The 19,964-nt window shown below is 40.4% G+C and overlaps 1 protein-coding gene across 4 annotated transcripts in view; it reads right to left on the bottom strand.

The window, feature by feature from the left end:
- Positions 1–19,964, bottom strand: part of gab1 (GRB2-associated binding protein 1) — a 53,726-nt gene that overhangs the window by 30,992 nt on the left and 2,770 nt on the right. Inside the window, exon 1 of one of the 4 annotated variants that reach the window (XM_030419819.1) lies at positions 8,357–8,521. The exons of the other annotated variants lie outside the window; for them this stretch is intronic. The gene's annotated coding sequence lies outside the window, so the exon portion shown is untranslated. Of the gene's footprint in view, positions 1–8,356; positions 8,522–19,964 lie in introns of those variants that run through there. 4 annotated transcript variants of the gene reach the window in all.

The raw sequence follows: 19,964 nt of genomic DNA, 5'->3' as shown, positions 1-19,964 counted from the left end.
AGTGTCTTTTAAGTTGTGGACTTCTGGTAAGCTAACTGTGTTGCCTTTGATTTGCTGATTCTGCTTTTGATTTGAGTGATTGAGACTGAAAGCTTGTTTTGCTAATATGAAAATAATAGAAATTAATATAATATAAATAAATTATAAATGTAATTATTCTGCAACCAGATAGCACTTTCATGGGGTTTGGTCCAGTAACTGGTGCAGCCAAAACCAACCTCTGTGCAGGCTCTGGGGCCAAACAAATCAACTCCATACAAAGGAGAAAAAAAAAAAACAGAGCAGTTGTTTTATGCAGCTGGGCACTCACTATGGAGTTAACACTTGTGCATTCCTGCTTTGCTAGAAATAAACTGGTGAACTGACATCTGCTGTGTAATGTAAAGACAGTGTGCCTGTTTTCTGTGTGTGCTAAAAATATCCCTGAATATGCCCAGTTCTCTTACTACCAGTTATGTCAAAGCCAGCAAGTGAAGCAACACCAACTTTCAGGGGCTGCATCTACATAAAGAGCTCCCCTGAGCGTTTAAGATACATCAGCATGCTCACATCCTATATGCATGCTCATCAGCAGTGCATCGATCCATAAGGAGCAGCTACGATCAAAACAAGTCGGTTCCCTCCCTTCATCATCAAAACAATCTCTCACTCGCTCCCTCAATCTACCATCCCACAGTCGCTCTTCTTTCATGTGCAGCTGTGAAATTCTCACCCAGCTAGGCGCCATCTGACCCCAGCCCTAACAATCTACGGTAACTGTCCAAAGAACACAGACCTTGGTAGTCATACTGCTATCTTTGCAAACAGCACACACAAAGACCAACATTCTCATGAAAGACTGTCTGTATGGTAAACAGGTGTTTTTAATTCATGGGCTATCGCAGGTGACCTGATAACATGACCATGTCATGACTTTTCAAACTATTTTACATCAAGAACAAAATATTCTGGCTGAGATCAGAGACAACAACCACCATGCCATTAGGTCTAAGACAGACAAGCACATTCTGGAATAATTTAGCATGGTTTAAACTTTTCCCACAAAAAAAATATCAAAACTTAACAGAAAAAGAGAGAAATATTGATGCTTACCAAGGTTTTCCAACAGCAGGTAGTATATTGTCGGAGCCTTTGTTGAAGAGCTTTTCTCATAAATTGTGTGAAGCCGAGGACTATGATACTTTTACTCCAATGTCTTGGACATGCAACTGTGTTATTGCTGAATTGCTGTAGTTGCTCTACTAACTCTTTCTCCTAGGGCGGGGACAGGAACTCTCAGTCAAGTAATCATTCCATATCATTCATTAGAGTATCCGCAGACAGAGGGAGGGAAAGACCAAGAGAGAGTGAGTGAGAGGGTGAAGGTGGAGAAGATGCAGCAGACGAGTGCACAAGTAAGTTAAGGACTGAGCAGTTGTTCTGTATGGTGGCTGAGTCTGGTGGGTCCTGTTTATTTTCAGCAAACATGGATGATTCAATCAATTTTCCACCAACCACATTTTCACTAACCCCTGGCCTCACAATACAGCTTTCAGACAGGTTAGGTTGAGACTAACACCATGCTCCCAGGGTAAAGCATTAACTCACAGGGAGCGGGATTAAACATTAACACAACCTCACATCATGTATCAGTGAGGGAGCACAGAAGCGCAAGTCGTTACGTATAATGTAGGAAACTGTTCAGCACTCTCAGTATTAGCTTTTTCATCAAAACTAAACCAACTACCCCTTTACTGTGTTTTCCAGGAAACATGGGGCTTTGTGAAACACAGAAGAGGAGAGAAAAAACACACACAAGGCAAAATAACATCCCTTAGTGGAAGTTTCCACTTTGTTAGCGCTTTTTATCTTCCTGGTCATCTGGTCCCAACACACACTCTGAGTAAAAAGATTTCCTGTTTTGCCTCCTTTTGTCACTGTGGTTGTGTTTGGGGGTCGGTCGGGAGCTAACTTTAGAACCTCTTCTATATCAACATTTGCTGCAACCGCTAATGTCTCATAAGTTGTCCAGACAACTGGGGACTGGATTCAGGACCTTGTCAGTGACTGCCTGTCTTTCTTTGAAACACTCAGCTGTAATACTGTTACCCATCTACACTTTGAATGGACAATGCAGAAAGGAAATCACATCTGCACTGTGAAAACTCAATAACCAAAGTTGATGATTTGCTCACATTAAAACAGAATGTTTTCTGCAAAATGTCTGACTTGTGCTGGATGAAGTGGTTTTGATATTAATTTGTGAGCGAGAGTGATCTTCTTTGGATTAAAATGAAATTAAGCAACCTACTGCATATATAATGTACATATGCATGCAGTAGCATTACTCTAGCTCCACCAGAACCGCCTACACACGTCCTTGTTTGCAGCTACTATCCAGTTTAAAAATAATCAACAGGAGCAAGATAATAACAAGCCCACCAATTTATATTTAAAAACAAGTGCACTGTGGAGAAACGAGGCATGGATCACTCACCAACTTCCCAGTATTATAACGGTGAAATAAAGTGCAGCTGGTCATGACAGCCCAATGCCCAAAACAATACTTGTTCAAGTTATGTAAGAGTTGTATTTCTCTTAAATATTTTTTTTCCATATTTTTTTGTTTCCTATTGCCCCAAATAAACATCTCCATAATGACGTCGGAGAATATCCTTTAGACAGTTAGCCTCAAGCCTTCTGCTGACAGCAACAAGCTAACAATAGTTGTAAAAGGCCAACGACCATACTATCAAAATCATCTAAACAAAATGCTAAATGACAATTTCACTGCTTGATAAAATCGGATTCATGTCTCTTTACCTGGTTCTGAAGAGTCCAAGCTTTGCGCGGGTAAAAACAAGAAACTCTGCAAGAGAAGCAAGGTAAGCAAGCTGCTGACCAGCCACTGTTGTCGACTGAGTCTGGCCACTTTCCTGCCTACCCTGCTGACTTCCCTCCCCTCCTCTTTACTCCATAAAGTCTGCAACACCCTGCTCCAATAACCCCTGACCCACAGGAAGTAGACACAATGGACTGAAAATAACACACCACCTCCCCTGGCAACAACTGCCCACCCCAACCTCCATTGCACATCGCTTCTACACTACAGTCCACCTACAACACGTCGGCCCAAGATAGGTGGGCAGGACCAAAATATCAGCCACTATTCAACACGCTGTGACCACATGCCAAAAAGTGCACCATCCCACTTTGAATACCAAGCATGGCTTTTGATTCACTCCTGCACATGCTCACGTCAGACCAAAAAGGTCCATCTATAATATCATAGGTTATTATTGTGGATTTTACATTTAATGCTTCACTGGGAGCCTGAAGTGGCACAGACTCGCAGCTCTGAGTGAAGCAGCAGGTTTCACACTACAGCAGGTTGTGGGTTGAGCGGCAGACTCATGATGGTCCCACTGCTTCCTGTAGGGGGACCACTGCCTGGTGAGATGGATGACTTCTCCATAATCAGGCCTGAAAAGCATCTGTGGGTGAGTGTGTGGGCCTATGTGCTTTTATGTGCAATTGTTTGGCTTGTTAATTTCTTCTGATGTTGTAAACATCAATGAAACAGAATAAATAAACAGAAAGTTAAGTTTGTATGTTTTAAGGGCGTTTGATTGATTACAGTTCAATAAGATTAAAACGGCTGGATAATAGGTACCTTGTTAATACTGTGTTAGTCCACTCTGTGTGCGTGTCTCACCAAATCCGTATCCATGCAGTGAGCAGTAGCAGTCTAATCCAATCAGCCCAATGAAAATTATTCCAAATCACATTTAGTGGCCAGTGAGAGGTTGCCTTAGACCTAATCTAATTAGCCCCTCTCTTGCTAGAGTCCGTCCACTAGGAAATGGCTTGAGATGCCGCACACAGAGATAAGGAAATGGACTCTGATATGCACTTCTGTGTTGCGAGCGTTCAAAAAAGAAGGCCAGCAAAACACAAAGAACAACTCAGATTCCAAGTCCTTCCAGTCAATGAAATTATTAAATCAATAGGAAACTCATAGGACAAATAATTAGTGAATGCTGTAGTGAATGAAGGTGCTTCTGTGAATGATATTTTGATGAGCTGTCCTTCTTAGGTGAGAAATACATAACATGCTTATTAACCACATCTGTAGTCCTGTTCTACGAGCTGAGCTGTGAGCATGCCGAGGCTTGCTCAGTCAGAGACACGCCTCCTTTTTCAGCCAGTGGCCTGAAACTGGTACACACCTCCACTCTCTATTGTCACATTCAGATGATACTGCTTCACTTTCAGCTGAAAGGGAATGTACATGGTGTGAACGCATACCTCATAGTTTGTGTGCTGCATGCGTGTTCAAGCGATTCCCGCAGTGATTCACATTTAGGGAAGAATGTGTGGAATCCTTTGTGCACATTCATTTTAAGCCACCAATACAGGCAGCAAAGATAACAATGCTAAATATTTTTCCAACTCAACCATTGCGCAAACGGTCCAAAAACAATGTCAGCAATTTTTGGTTTAAATGTTTTCCTCTCTTTAGCTGAGGGCTCGCTTCTGTGGGTGTGTGCTCGCAAGCCTGGAGATTTGTTCTAACAGCTTGTGCTCATTCGTACTGAACTCACCTGCACTCACTATCTCTAGCACACATAGCTTCTCTCAAAAGGCTTTATTTCCTAACCTTTTTAGTCCATAAACATTTGTGTTATTCAACCAACTCTGTAATGCCCAATACAAAATGTATACATTTGAGCATTTTAAGTTTTAACCATGCAAGAGAGAGGCAGAGAGATAACTGTGTAATCTGCAAAAGCATCAATTTAATTTTTATAAAATCTATCTGCCAAATCAAATAGTAAAAGTTGAGCAACCAAACACGATTAACAAAATAAAGAAGCTGTAAAATGTGTACACATCATTCAGACAAAGCTGGTTAAATTGAGAAGAACACAGCACTGAGACAGCAACGGTGGTAAAAAAGTGCATGTTGTTGACAACTGTCAGCTGCAGAGATGTCTGCCTTCTCTCCAATATAATGGAACAAGATAACACTCGGCTTGTGGAGCTCACAAAGCCAAAAAAATTCATTTTCAAAAACTCAACAGCAATGTCTATTTCATGACCCAGTTACACTAGATAGTCCACAGACGCTGTTGTAAGTACTTTCATATAGGAACATCACATAGAAGTAAGCATGCGTGTAATCAATGGCACTGTCCTCAGATGAGCTGTAACTGTAGCTAGTGTGCTTAGCTAGCCTCCATGAGCAAAAATTCTTCTCTCTGAGCAGTGATTTGGTTGGTTGGTGTAAGAAATGAATTCCTCCATGGAACTGCTCACAACAAAGTCTGTGGATTAACTTGAGTAACTGGGTCATGATTTCAGGTAGAGCTGTCCCAAACGATGAATCTAGCGATTATTTCTTTAATTAGTCGACTAATATAACGATTAATTTAACGTTACATGACCAAACAGAAGTAATGTAGTAACTGTAACTGTCTTTGGTAACTTATATGAGGAAATAAATAACGCAGTTGTACGCGGAGCAGCGTCCATCCTCCCACCTGTCCTACTGACTCTTCGTCACATTTCTGCCCGAAAAACAGTGTCGGTCACTGGCAAAAACCTTTAACTCGTGCTAGTGCGTGTGTTGATATGAATTCTCCACGACAGTCAGCCCTCCGGACCGAGACTTCAGTGAACTTCCCCCAGAAAACAGCCTCCGTCCCCGCGAATGACTGAGTCACGCAGCGTCTTGTTTACTGATGGCGATTATGTAATTTTGTAATTTAGAGCAAAAAACGTAACTCTTTCAATTTCCAAGATGTTGGTGGGTCAGGTTCTCAATCACTACATTATAACATCATCCATATGATTTTAAACTGTCCATGGGTTTAGATTGACAGGAGGACACCGGGGAAACACCTCGAAAACACACAGACATCATCATCATCTTTAGGAGCCACAACGCCTAAAGAATTACACAGCGGGTCGCCTTTACTCCAGCAGTGCTTGGCTCTGTGGGAATGACCAACAGCGGAGTATTGGCGAACCGCTGCTGCAGCGTTAATGCAGCTTCTCTTGGACGCCGTGTTGACACAAATTATTCATGTGGACGAATTCATGTCGTCGATCGACTGCGTCGACATGTTGTCCCAACCCTAATTTCAGGAAAGACACATGTTGTTGAGTTTTTCTTTTCAAATATCGGAAGGAAGGCAGACCTCTCCCTGGCAGGTATCTCCAAAAGCTGGCAACTCACATTCACTAACATTCAATTCAACTTACATTCTAGATGGATAAATAGCACTACAGGTAAGAGGAAAAACTAAAATTTGCTGGAGGGGGGAAAACAGAGTGCTATGTAAACCTTGGGTTACGATAATCACATTAATAATCCAATATAATCAATTATAATCACAAGGGTTTAATAATGCAAAATAAGCATACGTTATCTCAGAGTAGCAGTTACATAATGAACTTCTTTCTCCTGAACAAAGTCTTATGGGTTCATTTCACCCCCTTCATACAGAATGACATTTGTTTCCAAATGGTCCCATTTGTTCTTAACAAGGTCTGTACATGACGTATTCTAATTCTGACTGGGCTTTAAATCTGATACTTAGTGGCATAAACCCCGCTGGTAATTGTAAATATACAGCAAAACAACACAAATCCGGGTGAAATAAGGCTTCTTGATGACAAACGTCATTGGTTCCTAAGCACCAGTCATAGCCAGTCAATATTTGCTCTATTACTTAGGTAATACTTTCTTTCTCAGTTATTGCTCCTCCAGCACAGTGTGAATGCACTTATACTGGCTTGAAGTGGCAAGGGCAAAATCCAGGTCACCAACCATTATCTATTACCCTACAGAGTAGGAAACAACATTAAGCTCAGGGCATGTAGAAATGTACTTTTGTGTTTCAAATCTACATATCCCCTCCAGTCCAGTTTTTGTAAATCTTTTAAAACACATCAAAGTTTAAAAAAAAAAAAAAAAAAAGTAAAAAACATGTTTCTCTTTCTTTCCCAGCTTTTCAACAAACTTTTTTCTAGTCACTTCACAGGAAGATAAAATAAATGTTCTTGTCACACTTGCGCATGATGACAAAATAACCTGTAATGATTTATGCTTTGATTAGAAGACACCAGCTGCTTGTGGATGGAACAAGTATCTGACTGTCTCCGTTTTACTGCTCCTCTAGTAAAGAAACATACTGACAGAAACTCAGTGTTACACACCCTCACTTACACACAACAATTACTATGGCTCCTTTATATAACCAATGGGAATCTTTGCTGAAAATGATTCCCAGACTCAATGTTCTTAATTACCCATGTTCATACAGTGCCCTATTCAATCTGCATACTCTGAGGACAGTTTGTGAGTGCAGATGGCAGCCCACTCTCAGCCATGAGAACCAAAGCTGTACTGGAGATAAAGACCGGCTCATCTGACTTCAGGATGTGCTACTCCCCAAAACATAACTTTATCACATTCTCCCTGTATCTCCTTGTTGTTTGGTCTTAAAGTTTTAATACTTTTTCCAGAACACACAGGAGGTCAAAATGTTGCATGCTTTGCTCCTCCACAACCTTGACATTTTCGTCCACTGCATTCTTCCTTTTGATTACCTGCTCTCCCACCCTCTGCTCTCCCGTTTTCATCCTATCTGCCTTTGCGTCTCCTGCCCTCGCCAATCTAAGCTCTCACACAGAGTCACATGCACTTGTCAAAGCTGCATCGTTAGAATTCAACACATTCCTTTGGCATGGCAGACTTGGTTCACATGATCGCGCTGTTCCTTGACCACTGACGAGAGGGGCTGAAACAATTCTCCTTTCAGCGCCTATTGGCCTGTGCACAGTCAAACAGTGCAGTCCAGCCAAATGTGTACATAACAGTTCAGGGAGAAAAAAACCTGTCACAGTAGAACAGCCTGTGACATATGTTAAGATTATAACACATAACAACTCACGTGCAAAGTATGTCTCTTTAGAGCAAAGAGTTTGTATAAAAGCTGATTTTCCTATTTCAACACCACTGCAGAACAGCTACTGCATATTGTATTTAATCAGTATATGTAACACAGATGTTGAGGAAGCTTTTACTCTTGGAGCAAACTGCCCCCTAAATCTCAGCTAAATTGCAAATGTGTCCGTTACACTGAACACCTGTAACTAAACCTGCTTATCATAAAAGGCTTGTGGTGGAAACCCCCTTTATCGTTATCATTAATAATAGGCTGTAACGTTTTCTATAATTATACATTTTGCCAATTATATTTTCTCTGCCTTTACAAACATGACTGGTTGTTGAATGCATTCTTTAAAAAAAAAAACAATCTGCTTTCTTATAATAATAACAAATAATTAAAAGGCAAGTAACACAAACCTGGAGCTCTGCTTGGATTTCCAACAGTTAGTTGTTGGTTATCCCAATGCCATGTTCTTAGAGTCGAGACAAAGATGATATTCCACAGGTTTCCAAGACACACCCGCAATAAGTGTAAAAAGAAGAGCAGTGTGCCAGGGGAAAGTTCAGAGAAATAGCAAGAAAGTAAGTGGACGAGGGGAGGAGGTCCTCCAGACTCTCAGCTCCCAATCAGGCTGGAAACGAACGCTCACTGAGAGCAGGGGTCTCTGCTGCATCTCTGTGTGTGCGCGTGTACATGTGTGCACGTTTAACTGCGTCCTCTGGCTTGGGGCCAGGCCAAAGATATCAGGCAGCACCATAGTAACTCTAATGCAATCAGGGATGGTGGCCACAACAGGACCAGTGGTGAATAGCAAAGAGTCATCCATCTTTCTCTGTCCATTTCTGTTCCTTCTGAGGATTCTTAACTTAAAACAATGTGATTATCTAATTTTTTTTTAAGAAAGTAATGTTTGGAAACCAAATGAAAAGACAAATGAATGCTGATCACATACAGACAGCATCTATTTTATTGAGTGCCTGTCTGAGTTACAGCAACTTGGGAAATTACACAGGTCAGTAGCAATATTTCGCATCTAGTCTCAAAGCTGACACCCCAACACCCCTCTGTCTAACTCAGTCTGTCCTTAGGCCGGCACAAACATGCATACATATTGGTGCACATATAGCACAGAGCAAGAGAAGAGGGGCAAAAACTCCCATGACAGCAGTGGGCTATATTAAGGTGCTGCAGACACAGCGGCTGGGGTCAGATCACACAGCACCACATAACTAAAGTGCCAGCTGCATCTCAGTGTGTGTGTGTGTGTGTGTGTGTGTGTGTGTGTGTGTGTGTGTGTGTGTGTGTGTGTGTGTGTGTGTGTGTGTGGATGACAGGTGAACCTTTAGATTTAAAAGTGACAGATAGTCAGACATAAATTTTTCTACCTTCAAAAGAAGCTGCTCTCAAACCGGATCACTCTAATCATTCATTAAAATAACTGTCATTTGTACACCCTTCTGTGAATCATTTGGTACACCCTGCCATTATTTCATTCTTAGGCCCACATCCAGTAGTTTTGACATAGCTGAATTTTTACTGCTGAATTTCCGTCATTTGTAGAAATTTCCCATCTAGAAAATGCACTAAAGAGGAAGTTTTAAAGGATCTGGGTCACAAGACGTCTAGCAGCAATAGCTTCCCTTTGTCAGACTTAATCATTAACATCACATCAGCCGATATTTTTTACAGTCCACTGACTTAAAATTCTTCACAATCCAAATGGGCTTTACACTTGTTAATAATAAGGGAAGCACCACAAACAACATTCAAACCAGAAAAAGGGGGGGAAGAAAAAAAAATGAAAAATCTTAAACTTTGTTAGATCACAGTTTGCACTCTGTGTTTCTCACTACACAACATCAAAATCACATTTTAGAGCTGAATTATTAGTAGGGTTTAATAATTCAAGTAGGGCTGCAGCTATCGATTCTTTTTGTAATCGATTAATCTAGCACTTTATCGATCGATTAATCGGATAATTTTTTTTTTTTGCATTTTTAAACAACCAAAACAAATAATGCATAACGAAAATGTTTTTTTTTTGTTTTCTTCATACAACATTACAGAAAAAGGATTGCACCTACTGCAAATTACCCACCTGAGAACAAAGAATGAATATAAAATATCAAGCCAAACAGGTACACAATGTGTACAATTTATAAAAAAATAAATGTAAATAAAACAATTATAAATAAATAAAATAAATAAATAATAAATAAGACTTTTTCAGTCTTCAGTCCCCAAATCCAAGATAATCACACTAATCCGCCAATCACAAGGAGGCAAATACACTGTGTGGGAAGACTAGGGTCCTACCTACTCCACATTATACGTGTCCTCCTGGAACCAAAACTTATCCTGAACTGTCAGGAATCATTTCAGAGTGACACAGACACATTGGATTAGCCGGTGGAGGCAGTGTAATGCACTCAAACAGAGTTTATAATCACAAAACAGCCAATGTAGCACGTAATTCATGATCATGTCTGTATAAAGTGATGTTTATTTTTGCTCTTCTTCGGCGGCTGTTTCAGTGAGTTTTGGGCGCGGAGTGATGAGACGTATACCGTTGAAATTTGTAGAGTCCCAGCTTTCTTATGACATGCTGTATGTAGCGTAAGCATGAAGTAGCGTAATCGGTAACGGCGATTCTTCGGACATGCGCCATTAGCGTGTTTTTTCTACGTGCTCCTTTAGTTGCTTGGTGTCGGAATTGAGTTTCGATTAGGTGAAAATGATTATCATGAGCGTTTAGCCGAGCTTCTTCCCGTTAAGTTGGTGTGCTGCATTAATATGTTGCTACATGGTTAGCATGCTCGCATGTATAATGCAAAATGCGCAGCTCGGGTTGAAGAGGTTAAAAACATCAAAGCTAAATATCATATCTAGTCAAACCGCATCACGACATCACTACAACTACAGAGCTAAATTGTGCCAGCCAGCTAAATTCAAAATGTATGACGCGCTGGTGTGCTTCCTGAACAACGGTTCGTGTGGAACAATCAGATCCCTGCGCGTATAGTGCGCGTCATAGGAATTTAACGAGGCTTCGAGGCAGAGTTTTTGCCTCGAGGAATTTTTATAATCGAGTTAATCAAGTAACTCGATGAATCGTTTCAGCCCTAAATTCAAGCAATCAATCAACAGGATTGACATCCATTTTTGTTATTTCTAAGCGTTTTGGTTGAAAATTTGAATATTCCCTAATTTTCTTAACTGTAATGATGAACTGAAATTCTTTTGGTTTTAAACTGCTGGTTAGACAAAATATGAGGGCTGAAGATGTCGCATTGGAGTCCGGACCCTGGGAATCTGAGATTTTATAGACCAAATCATGAATGCATTAATTGAGAATATATCAAATTGTAGGGTTTTGGAAAACCTCAAAGCCCTGCAACATGAAGACATGAAACATGAAATAGGTCTCCCATATAATACTCAGCTATAAAGCTTACACAGTAACCCTGTTTCATTAGACAGCCTTTATTTTTAATCATGATCAATTGACAAACTGCTTTTTATCATCCCTAAACCACAGTCTTTTTTTAATAAGATGATTAAATGCAGCACGGCCAAAAGAAATCATTTAATATCAGCATGCTGCAGAGGCTGCATAAAGGGATGTACAGGTCAACCTCCAAACAACGCTGTGAGAGCTAATTTCATCAAGTAGGTGTGTGAAGTCATCTGTGACCATGTACGTACCCTCGAGACTCAGCTTAAGAGTAACCGTGGTCTCTTTGTACAATGAGTTTAGAGGGCCTCCTGTTGGTGAGGTACAGGCTGTCAGCTTGACTCAAGTGGTCATCCAGAAGAGTTCTCCTGAGTTCTTGCTGAATCCCATCAAGCAACACATTTACACCTCAGCTCCTGCTTTACAGGTCTGTGTGTGTGTCTGAACTTCTATTGTCATTGCAGCAGTTCTAGAGTGATGATAAAGCTTAATGTTAAATGTTACTTATGGACTTCTAAATAGAGTATGCGTCATGATGAAGGCTTTCAAAGTATACAATTCTTCAGTGAGTCACTGTTCACAAGTGACTCATAATGACATCTTATGTGTCAGGGTACTTAACACCTCGAGAAACACAGCATGGTATGTAGCCTGCAAAAATCAGGTTTACCATCACTTTCATCCTCCTTCATTGAGAGAGCTTTAACTGTTGAAGCTGATAAAGATGAGGTACAAAATCTTTTAACAAAAAAAAAGATTTAAAAAAAAAAAACTTTGTAAGACTAAACACATACAAATAATAATATAAAAGCCAGAAAAGATAGATAGAGGAATGTAGGGAGAGAATATAGGACCCCTCCTCCTCTCTCTTCACCCGCCATCTGGTAGCCATCAGCGCCTCACACAGGAAGGGGCGGCCATGCCTTGCTGGGGCGCCAGGGAGCGGCTCTTCTTCCCTCCCGGTGCTGCAGAAACAACAATCGGCCAGTGCATTGCAGTGCAGTGCAGTGTAGTGCAGTGCAGTGCAGTCCAGTCTAGCCCATCCTAGCCGAAGCTGGACGGCCAGCAGCAGCAGCCCAGGACCAGGCGCTCACACCCCAACTCTCCAGCAAAGAGGAGCACAGAGCAACCTCACATTCCAGCTGTCTGTGGCTGCCAAGAAGCACTGGGAACGGAAAGAAAGAGGGAGAGAACAGAGAGCTGCTCTCACTGGAGGCTGCCTAATGGTGCTGCTTTGAGAAGCACTCCAGCCTTTCTCATCCCGTTTGCTTACTTTTCATTCCCCTAAACAATGATGACAAAGTTATTGATTGCCACTGTGGTATATCCCAGCCTACACATCACTGCATACATTTTTAGAGTCCTACACCATTAGTCTGGAAGCTGTTTCCCCTGCTTTGCAGGAATTCAGGGAATGCACATTATCATAAATTTGGCCCAAGTTTTGTTTGTCCGTTTTTCTTGAAATGACACACACACACCAATCTGATGGGAACAAAGAGCCTACAGCCTTTTTGTCTGGTCAGTGTAGACCATCTTTGGCCATCTGTGTTCTCCTATGAGTCCTGTTCTATGTCCAAAAAAGACTACAACTACATTCTGAAAATAGAAAGCTGCCTTATGACACATACTATTTTTACTGGCTGGTGTCATTAGCTGAACAGTTAACAGTTTACATGAGAAACAATGTAGAGCAAGTATGTAAGACTTTTGTCTTTAAATTTAAATCTATGTCACATCAGTGTGTATGAGAATCATCCTGATCAATCGCAAGAAACTGGCACAACAAATGATGACGTGTAAAATTAGCCTTGGCAAATAGGAGAGGTTTCTGTCATCTGCATTTAATAATAGCTGCACTTGAAACTGTTCGACTTGGCACAGTGACAAATGGCACAAAAGGATCATTTTGCAACTCAGCAGCCTCATATTCTAACAGAAAACTGTTCACAATCCATTCCCTAAGTTTCAGACAGGCAACCAAGTCTGAATAAGAACCAGTTCTCCACAGTCACTCCATGCTCCTGCTGGTGGACTTGGCACATAGGACGGTAAACAGCTGCACCAGGCAAAGAGAGACACATCTGTTTACAAAATGCTCCATGTCAGCCATGACCTACCAATTAAATCTGACAATCTCAGTGCTCCACTAAGGCAACATGTTTGGTTAAAGAATGAGATATATGGTCACAGTGACTATTTCATCATCCTGGTTTGTATAGAAACACTTTTCTACAGACTTCTTTCTTTTTAATGACTTCATTCTTACACACCAGTCACATGCAAAAATATTGCAATACATATGATAATCACAGCTTATTAAACATTTATACCCCTGTGGACAATTTCTTGGGTCATTTCAATGTGTTGGTATTGGGAAATTCTCCCCATACTGAATAAAATGCTCAAATCAGTATTGGCAAGTGAACAAGTCTATGCACAAATCCAATACCATGTAATTTATTAGCCTCAAAATGCGACCCTGCTACTTCTCACACAACCGCTTGTAAACCTGTATGACACTTAACAGATTTGGATACATTTTAAAGTATCCAATACCAATAAACTGCAAGTGGCCTATGCAAATTCAAGCAAATCCATAAAAGAATACAGCATAGTAGAGCTTTTGATAGAGAGCTAACACAATGGCAGCTAAACTGTCATCTTAGATTTCAGCCTCATTTTGAAACTTTAAAAGAGTGGTGTGCTCATTTGAATAGCAATTCCATTGCTTAAGAATCCGTATTAAAGGCTTCACATGACAGACATAACCTTCTGCGAAAGGAACCGCATAAGTGAGTTAAAGTTCGAACAAAAGCTGGGGGACCAAGCTTGAGGCTAGTTAAATATACATTTGTGCCTTCCAAACTATCTGTGCTGTTCTGATGCAGACAACCAGATCCTGCTAGATGCTACTTATAAATGCTGCACAAACTCTAAGCAGCGAACTGGTGACCACATGGCAACAGGGACAGCAGGGAAAACAAAAAGACACAATGGGCCAGATGTATAAAACTCCTTGAAGATTCTCGACTTAAATTATGTACGTTCAAAAACAGAAACATGCATATGCATTCTTTTCACAGAGAGACAATGAGATATCCAAAATAGATCAGCTTGGTTGATTTATACATACTGAACAGCCCCTCTGGGTGACTGAAGTGATATATTCAACTAATGTTTTCAAGACACTTGAAAACTGTGGTCACATAAAGCTATGATAGATAATACACATATGATAAAGACAACTGCATAAGATAGAGAAAGGTTGGATGTTTATTTCCAAATTGTAACACAGTCTCATTTATGCAAAGCTGCAGAAGACTGGTGAGATGTTTACTATGCGTCAAAAAGATGATGCGCTGCCAAGTTTCAGAGGCCTTTGCTTTTAACTGGCTGTTTTGTTTTTGTGGCCGTGTTTTTCTTTGTAATGCAATGACATAATTTCAGGCTCTTACACTCTATAACTATCCAGAAGTAAATGAAGATGAGGTTCACTTCTATTGTGTTTTAAAACAAAGGACTAAACATAAGTGCAGTTCATAACAGATTTTATCAACTGAGAAAATAAAGAGTCAATCAATCAATCAAATGCCCTGCTGATAAAAGTATCACTTTGAGAATCAAACTGTTTAAAATATTATGGAATCAACTGAATTGCTCATAAGCTGTACATTTGTGAGTGGCTTCAGCATTACTTTGAAACTATGTTCGTTTCTAATTTGGCCATGATGCAACTGATGCCACTATGTATGACATGGTGACAATGGTTTGTGTCTGGGACAAAAGTGGGCCGGTAAAAGATAACTATTGCAGTAGCACTGATATAAATATTTAATGGTTATTTGTTTGTAATGGACATTAAATAATTAATGGCACATGCAATCCATTTTCAAGCTGTGGCTGATCAGCAGTAGTCTGCTCACTCCAAATGGAGAGCTGTGCTGTTGTGGCGCTCAGGACATGGTCCAGTAATTTTTCTTTGTTAGCCTAAGAGGCTAATGCTGCACAAGTACGCCTCTGTTGCATCCCATTTGGGTTGCTTGTTTGTTTGTTTCTTCAAGCATGTGGGGAGGGGAGGGGGGTAACAGAAAGTGAGCGTTTGTTCCCTGTTCCACTTGCTAAGCAGATTTAATGAATCCTCTACTTAATCAAAGAGCCATGCCTTTGTTTTCGTTTGACCGTGCTGACACATTCATAGCATACGTTTCTCTTTTCTTTGCAAATGACAGTTGTTTCCAGTCAGCCACAGACAGAAGTCATGTCTTATGGTTATAGTGATGTGTACAGTAAATGCATTCCCTACAGCTGAGAGGAGTCAAGACCAGCATGGAACATGTCCTCAGTCTCCCTTTACAGCTACAGAAGAGGACCTTCAGGGTTCAATTTTTTCCTTCTTCCGGTCCATCCTGCAGCCTCATGCTCCAGTACTGAGGCCCTATCAAGGGCTGGACTAAGTGTAATTCAAAATCTTTATCTGCTTCCAATGGGTACATGCCAATGGACAACACAGAATATAATGATCCATATGTGCAGTGGGAGGAAAGAACTGAGAAAATGCCAAGCCAAATTAGGGCTGCGCAATAAAAAAAAAAAAATATTACCACTGTAATCTTACATATTTACCACAGTAATGAAAAACTGAATATGTTATTCTTAAGCCAAATTCCTGACAACTGTGAACTGCACTATATGATCAACTGATTATATTTAACACATACCTGACTATCAAAGATGAGCACTGTGTAGCACAGATCGTAATGAATTAAGATGAACAGTAAATGCAGGATGTAAGCATGTCACAATAACAAATGACTTAAAGCAAAGCTCTTGAAAGCAGAGACACTTTTAAACATAAAAGATATTAGCAAAATTGGATTCCTTTAAATATGGCAACATGTTTCGGCCACCATAACAAGAAATGTTTCATGATATAATAGCATATTTTCCCATTATTACTAGATATCAAATTATTTTGTTTTGTTATCACTTTATCTTGTTGTAAACCTTATTTTACAAAAACAATTAATCTTGTTCAAGCAACTTTTTTCCTCTTAACACACTTAGAAGTATTGTAGGGCTGGGACAACGTGTCGACATAGTCGACGTAATCGACCACATAAATTCGTCGACATGAATAATTTGCGTCGATGCATCGTCCCAAACAGGAAGTGGTAGTACCTGCGGAGGCTGAGACACTGCATTAACGCCACAGCGACTGTTCATCAATCCTTCGCCGTTGGTCATTCACACAGAGCGAAGCACCGCTGGAATAAAGACGAACCGCCATGTAATTCACACAGAAAGCTGCGCTGCCGCTCCTAAAGAGACTTGACAGTACACGTCATGATGATGACGTCGGGGTGTTTCCCAGGTGTCCCCCCTGTCAATCCAAACCCACGGACCGATTATAATGTGTAGTGATTGAGAACCCGGGCCCCTAAACATCCTGGAAGGTGAAAGAGTTACGTTTTTCGCGCTAAATTACATTATTACATAATGGCCATCAGTAAACAGGTCGCTGCGTGACTCCGTCACTTGCGGGGACGGAGGCTGTTTTCTGGGGGAAAGTTCACTAAAGTCTTGGTCGGGAGGGCTGACCATCGCAGTGATTTCTATCAACACAACCATTTGAGTGAGTTAAAGGTTTTTGCCAGTGACAGACGCTGTTTTTCAGGCAGAAATGTGACGAAGAGTTGGTAGGACAAGCGGGAGGACAGACGCTGCTCCGCCTACAACTGCGGTATTTTTTTCCTCATATAAGTTACCAACGACAGTTACAGTTACTACGTTACTTTTGTTTGGTCATGTAACGTTAAATTAATCGTTAGATTAGTCGTTTGAAAAATAATCGTTTGGGACAGCTCTAAAGTATTGTAGTTTTGGCAAGAAAATTACACATTGAGAGGATAGAAGATAGATCGTAGCTAATGGCAGCTCCAAAAAAATTGCAATGACTGGTTTATAAGGTTTGATTCAATATTATTTGACACTCAGGATGAGACACGGTTAAAGTACATTCCATCCATTACGGCATCTCAGGCCCACCTGTCTCTACACGTATGGAGCCTGTCCCAGAGTGCAACAGGGTGGAGTGGACAGGTCACCAGTTTATCACAGGGCTGACACAAACAGACAGTCATACTTGCATTCACACAAAGAAAATGAATTCCTTACTATTTTGATAAATCGATTCAGCAATTTAGTTATGTTTCAAACAAATATGTCCAACATTAGCTGGTTCTGGCTTCTTATATGTCAGGAATGAATTGCTGCTTCTCTTTGCCACTTATGATAGTAAAAAGGTTTGGGGGTGTCGGACGGTTGAAAAGACAAAAGAAAAAACATTTGATGAGGTCATTTTGGGCACCGGAAAACTGCACTGTGCATTTTTGACAATTCTTGACATTTATAAACTTAACAATTAATTGATTAAGTATGAAAATGATGAGCAGTTGAACTGATAATGTAAAGAATCATTAGTTGTAGCCCTACTGCTACCATAGTGGTGTCGAAAATGACCTTGCAACTTCATCCCTCCATCTCCTTAGGTCCCTCTGATCACAGACTACCAATGTTGTGAAGATATCGGTCTCCAAACTGTACCTTTTAAGAATGTTTTTACAAGTGGACCTCAACAGAAATTCAAAGATTGAAAGGTAAGAGAAATGAAAGAGGAAAAGAAGAACCAGATGGAAAATGCAGTGTCAATGAAATGAAAAACCGCAGAGGATACAGTTATGACAAACTATGGCTGGGAAAAGTCCTACAAAAGCAACTGTGGTTAGATACCTTCATGCTGCCTCTGAATGAGACATTAACTGCCAGGAAGTGTTCAGACTACAACAATGAATTAATCCTCTACTAAGGCCACATTACAAAAGAAAAATGCTCACACAGAAGGGACATGGAGTGCAAAAACAATTTATGGCTTAAAACATAAATGAACAGAAATGTGACTGCTTGTATCAACAGTAAAAATGCAGGAACTACTTCTAATCTGTAAATAAACATTTTAGTAAGTTTTCAGTCTTGTATGTTTTGATGCATAATTTAAACTGGCTGCAGTGTAATGTCATAAGTCAGCTGTAAAGTTTCAAATCAAAGACAGCCTGAAACAACTGTTCATCCATGTGTTGTTTCATTCACAGCCTATCAATGACTCAGCAGTTTGACGTTATTCTATTGTTTAATCATCAAAACCTCACCTGATTGGTCAACATCGGGTTAAATTGACCAAACTTAGTTTCTTTTTTTTTTTTATTGCCTTGTCGCACATAGTTCCTTGGTAATGAACAGAGAGGCAACATTTTCTATGATGGTCGGGGCTGCTCAGACACAGGCTGGTCTGCTGAACTGCCTTCACCTTTGAGCTCCAATCAGCAGCAGAGCCTCAGGGGCAAACTTTGCCCTAAGTGGTTATTCAGGCAAGCAGGGGCCCGGGCTTCTAGACGTCTACCGCTTGCTCAGTCTGGAGACGGTGGCATGATTACACACTATTGTAACAGTTCTATAGAGTGCCCATCTTGTTTCGAACTCAATGCAGAGATCTGATTTCTTGTGACTACATGACTTTTCTTGATTACCCGTTTAGACAAAATAGACACCTGCTGAAAAATTGAAATGGAAGCCTGGGTTCAAACTGACGAAAATATAATCAAGTAGAAAACAGTTCACCTACTGTAGTGTAACTGCAAGGAAGAGGATAGTTAAAGGCTCATCAGGTTCTGTTGTGATCTAAACATACATGATCCCAGGTGAATGCAGTTAACTAACAAGTTTGAGAAGACACAACAGCTGTCTTGGTCTCATGAGATCTTACTGACACATTAAGACAGCAACATGTGACAGAACGACAAGATTGTACTGCATAGTGACTGGCTACAAGTCACTAGCCATCCTAACTTTGCCAACGGACCCCATCAACAGATTGCCACTGAATGCAGCACACACACACACACACACAGATATTTAAGTTTCAAACTGTACAAGTGCTTGATTAAATGACCAGACAAGGAAGCATCACTTTAGTAGTACTGACCCCAAGACATGGTTCTGCTAATGATATTTACGTTTCCAAATGATCCCTTGCTCCAACACTAACAAATACCACCATATTCCTATACTAAGAGCGGTTTGCTGTTTCTCTAAAAAGTAAGCTTTGTTGTGTTGTGTTGTGTTGTGTTGTGTAATCCAAGGAAGCAAAGTTAAAAGTACTTAACAACATTCCTTAACATTTCTTAAAAAAAAGAAGATTAATCAAATGACAAAAGTCAGATTATTCAGATACCAAAACATTTCCTAGATTCAGCCTTAAAATAATTCCACTTATCCCTGCCAGCCTAAAGCTACAATGCTTCATTACCAGCTTCGAAATTCTGTATTTTACTTTGGACATCAACTCAAACAGCTGGTGGTAACTTCCCTGATACGTAACAGTAGACCAATTTGTCATCCGCCAAAAAAAAAAAAAAAGGATGGTCAGCAATTCCATGGATTACAAAGCCTCATGTGACCAAACACAATGACCTTTCACAGGCAGCCACACACATTTTTGTTAGTTAGTATTC

This window comes from Sparus aurata, chromosome 1 (genome assembly GCF_900880675.1).
Source record: "Sparus aurata chromosome 1, fSpaAur1.1, whole genome shotgun sequence".
Taxonomy (NCBI): Eukaryota; Metazoa; Chordata; class Actinopteri; order Spariformes; family Sparidae; genus Sparus; species Sparus aurata.
This window is presented reverse-complemented; position numbering and strand designations above follow the sequence as displayed.